At 43.4% G+C, this 4,454-nt stretch overlaps 1 long non-coding RNA gene across 1 annotated transcript; it reads left to right on the top strand.

Moving 5' to 3' along the window:
- The first annotated feature begins 2,433 nt into the window (after positions 1 to 2,433).
- LOC109319225 lies at positions 2,434 to 3,908 on the top strand. The gene is made up of 3 exons (XR_002103420.1): positions 2,434 to 2,502; positions 2,577 to 2,622; positions 3,439 to 3,908. It is a non-coding gene; the product is annotated as an uncharacterized LOC109319225 (long non-coding RNA).
- The last annotated feature ends 546 nt before the right edge of the window (positions 3,909 to 4,454 follow it).

Raw genomic sequence — 4,454 nt, 5'->3', positions numbered from 1 at the left:
TACTTGTGTAGATGCGCTCAGTGAGTCTTGCAAGTTCTTTGCAAGAATCAGTGGTTTGGTCCCCACCCTCAGGAGAGGATTCTGTTATGAATCTTGTCTGTTGCTTTGAGTCAGGTGCCTTAGCTCTGGAAAGGGCAGGCGTGCAGACACACCTCTGTGCTCAGCATTTCCTATTGACTCACTCTGGGTTGTGCTTCGCTCAGCACATGAGCTTTTTGCATCGTATTCTGAGACACTTACCCCTTCCTCATGTGGCGTATAGGCTCTGGGTTCTGCAGGTGAGGTGCAGCAACCCAAGTCCTTTCTTGTTTCTTACCCTAAGGATTTTCTTAGCCGTCAAGCTGACAGAACACCTGTCTGAAAGGGATGGAGGCCATCACAGTTGCAATATTTCTCTGGGTGTATTGATCTCTGGCTACTTCCATCATAAGAATTTAATGACTGTGTTCAGTCTTCAGATTGCTTTTAGGAACTGTCTTTGGTATTTCCTGTCCCTTGGAATGGAATTTTTGCTTGTTCATTTCCTGCTGTCACACACCAAGGAAAATAACTCAGGATTTAACGTTGAGAAGTGGGTCTTACACCACCATCAAACAGGCTGGTGGATTGCAGGTTCACATTTGCTCACAGGGCATGCAAAAAACTTGCATGCAGCTGGAAAGGAAAAGCATACATCTTGGACAACGATGAGAAATGCAAAAGGATGACAGAAATAATCAGAGAAACATGCTGACCAATGCACAGTCTTTTAGGATTGATTCCTCATAGGCAGTTATCAAAGTGCAAAAAAGGAGTTCCCCTATGACGGGGAGTTCCGTAGAGGAAACATCCATAAAGTTTCAGTTCCTTACAGTTCATTTGTGTGACATCAAGCTCTATTCTCGACTGGGGGAACTATTCTTTTCCCAAACCTGTTCTCCAGCAGTGGCATTTGTGTTTAAACAATGTGGTCAGCTTATAGAGCTGGAGGGCTGATACTACACTCTTCATAAGGAAAAAGCATGTATGCAGCATCATTCCAGAAAATGTATTAGATAAAAGGACACAGGGCAACATTTGATTTGGGGAAATGGGACGTTCTACCCTGCCTACGTTAATTTGTGGGTAGTCAACAAATTGCTCAGGGTCAGGGCATTTTCTGGGAAATAATAGCTGGCAAGAAAGCTATGGGGACCAAGGGCCACTGACCTTGTGGCACTTAGTTAACACCTGAAAGTGTTTTAATGTTGCTAATTATCCTTCAATCCTTGTGAAGTAAGTAAGTATCATCTCCAATTTAGAGCTGGGGCAACTGATACTCACCAAGGTTAAGAGACACTCGCTGTAGTTAAGAACCAAATTCCTAAGGTATCTGAGTACTTAAGATTCAAATAGCTTTTAGGCCTCTAACTTACTGGACAATCACACAAAGTGCCTGTCTGTGTCCTGAGGCACCAAGACAACAATCTTGCCCCAAGTATCTTGCCCAAGGCACAGAGACCAACAGTGTCAGCACTGGATTATTAGGTCTCTGGGTTGGATTCTGCTCTGATTTGGATTTGCTCCAAAGTGCAGTTATTTTAAATTCATGTGAACTTGCATGTATGACCCAGCTGTGCTGCACTTCTCTTTTCTCTTAAAAGGAATAGTGTACAGTCACCATCTTAGTGCTATTTCTCTTGAAGTGTCCAACTCCTCCATTTCTTGCTTGTGGTTGTTAGCCAGGGAGGAGACATAGCCCACTGCTTTCCCAAAGTCCTTGAGGGCAGTTGGCTTACGCTGTCTCCTTGTGAAATATTGAGGCAGGCAGTGGCCAGGTTGCCAACCTTTTTACTGGGTCTTCAGAGGAATTGGGATTGTGTTAAGAAGGCCTGCTCCTCTGTAGTCTAAAGAAAAGAGGGAGTCCAGCCCAGCTCACATGCAGCAGCAGTGGAGCAGGTAATGTTGCTTTTTCCAATCGCTGCTTCTCAGTGGTAGTCACTCTCCACTATGTATAGAGCAACTTGGGGCACTTGTAATATCCCTGTCTAAGGGCTATTGCAGCTGGTGCCTCCTGGCTCAGTGGGGGAGTTCTGCACAGAGATAGGGCTCAATGCCCTGCCCTGGGCCTGAATTCCAGTGCTTGGATCTCATAGTATGTTGACAGCTACACCTGTCCTTCCTCCACTTTGTGGAGTCAGCTATCATAACAAGGGTAGAGTCGACGGCACTTGGTTTGCCTTTGAGCACTCCTATTTTAATAACTTGCCTTTTTTGTCTACACGAGAATACCACAACGGGTTTATTTGGCCTCTTGAACAGAAGAATGCATCTTTTTCTGCCTGAGCTGATCTTGCCCTTTGTCTCTTGACACTGCATATACCCTCAAAGGCAATATAAATATTCCAGGAGGTTTAATGCTAAAGACAAACCCTAGGACATTTATTTCTCCCACAACAGGTAGAACTTTGAACACTGTTCTCCATTTTATTATTGTGACTGAGATGTTGAAAGCTATATTTAAAGCTGTGCTGCACAAGTTGGGTGAGATTACATAAGTGGAATAGATAATTATTACCGGTGCAATGACATTTTTAAACGGCTATTTCCTCCTTCAGGTCCTGAGACGCATGCTGAGGCAAACTTCCTCATTTCTCTGCTGAGGTGAGTGACACCATTTTTGTTGTCAACAAAATGCCCTAGCTTGAATCTTTATTTCAGGTTTCTCTTCTCAGAGTTTTGGATCTTGAAGATGTAACTTTCTTAAAAGACAGTTTTCAAAACTTTTCCCACTATTGTGGAGTCTTCTCAACAAGTGTTTTTTAACTTTGGACCTGACCTTTTCCGTTTACCTCCCCACTTGCAACCTCACTTCCATTATAGTGTGATCCTGATGTTTGAACATGGGGCTTGGAGCTGGGATTTCCCACCTTTATTAATCCCCTCTTCCTGGGAACTTCCTGCCTGCCCTCATCCTTTTCCCTGTGCCTCAGTCTCCTCCTTTAATAAAGGAAAAGAACAAACTTCATGTACCTAAAGCCTTGTTGTAAGGCTGAATTGATTTGTGTTAAGTGCTTTTAGATTCTCCTGGGGTACAAATGATAGGGAACACAATGGTGCCACTTTATTTTGAAACCCTCTATCAGATGTCAAATCACAAAAATAGTACTTTTTTTCTATTGGATTTATTATACTGCTCCCACATATGTCACATTTCAACCCTTGGGGTCATCAAAAGGGCCACATCTTTTTGTGTCTTAGAATGGATGTCTTTTCCTCAGCCTAAAGTCTAAGTGTTTTGTTAAACTTCAGTAAAATCTGTTTAGGTGTTTTAACCAGGTGGGGAGGGAAATGCATAGATAAGATGATGCGATGGAAAAAGAAGGCATTGGGCTGCTTCAGAATGCCAAAATGCTGCATTTTGTGGCAGCTGGAAAACTTTTCAATCATTTGTTAATTGAAGACTATTTTATTTTCTAGAACTGGTTCTATTTTTTAGTCCTGTCCCTTGCACACAACAAGGAACTTGGAGAACTGGAGGAAGCAGGGCTGAATGAGTGGCATTATTATTGCATAAATAATGCTGGAGGTGTGCAAGAAATCCAGTCCAGAGGGAGCAAGAGGCACTGCCACTGCTGCAAATGTCTGAGCACACTAACTGAATAGTAATAGGGCAGCCCTGCACTAGCCAAGGAGCTAGAATGGGAAACTTTCCATGAAAAGGAAATAGTTAACTCAGAACTGTAATTCACAAATAAGACTGGTGTCTGGAACTGAAGAAGGCTATAGAAATTTATACTGTGCCATCCAGTGAGTTGGAGATTTTGGATTTCTCTGATTCTGAGCTGGCATTCCTTGCTGTTCAGTTGTATGGTAGTGCTGTGGTAATTTTACTAAATGGATGTCAGTGTTTTATCTGTTTACCTCATCTTTAAATTTTATTTGGCTGGATCCTTTGCAGTTGTATAGTCATCCTTGGAGGAACACTTCTGCAGTGCTTAGGGGTATGTCAAGTACACAGCCCAATGGATCACTTCATTCTGGTTTCACAAGCCCTTCAGCCCAACATCACCTACATTATAAGTTAATTAAAAACACCTTCAAACCCAGTTAACTAACTCTACATGCTGCAGAAAGGTGATGTTTCTGTCAGGACCTCAGAGTTATTCCATGGATTTCACTCTGCAACAGGAGGAAGTTTCTTGGCTTATAGCTATGCTTTAAGGGTAAGATTAACAGTTGTTGATGCAAAGGGGAAATGCGGCAGGTATAAAACCCCTCCAGAAATTACCCCCAGCATAGGAGGCTTATGTGCCAGGCTCAGGGCTGGCTCTGCCTTCTCTGTTACACCAGCAGCAGTTGGAGGCTTGGGAGCCATCATTTTATATGTCTTGGGAGGCTGGAGGTGGAGCAGGGGCTAGCTGCAGAAAGAAGGGGCGTTCAGACAACTGAGGACGGGACAGCAGACAGTGCACCTTTACTCCTGCTGATTCTGC

Source organism: Crocodylus porosus, unplaced genomic scaffold (assembly GCF_001723895.1).
Source record: "Crocodylus porosus isolate Cpor-Errol unplaced genomic scaffold, CroPor_comp1, whole genome shotgun sequence".
Lineage (NCBI taxonomy): Eukaryota > Metazoa > Chordata > Crocodylia > Crocodylidae > Crocodylus > Crocodylus porosus.
Note: the sequence above shows the minus strand (reverse complement) of the source record. Positions and strands in the feature narration are given on the sequence as shown.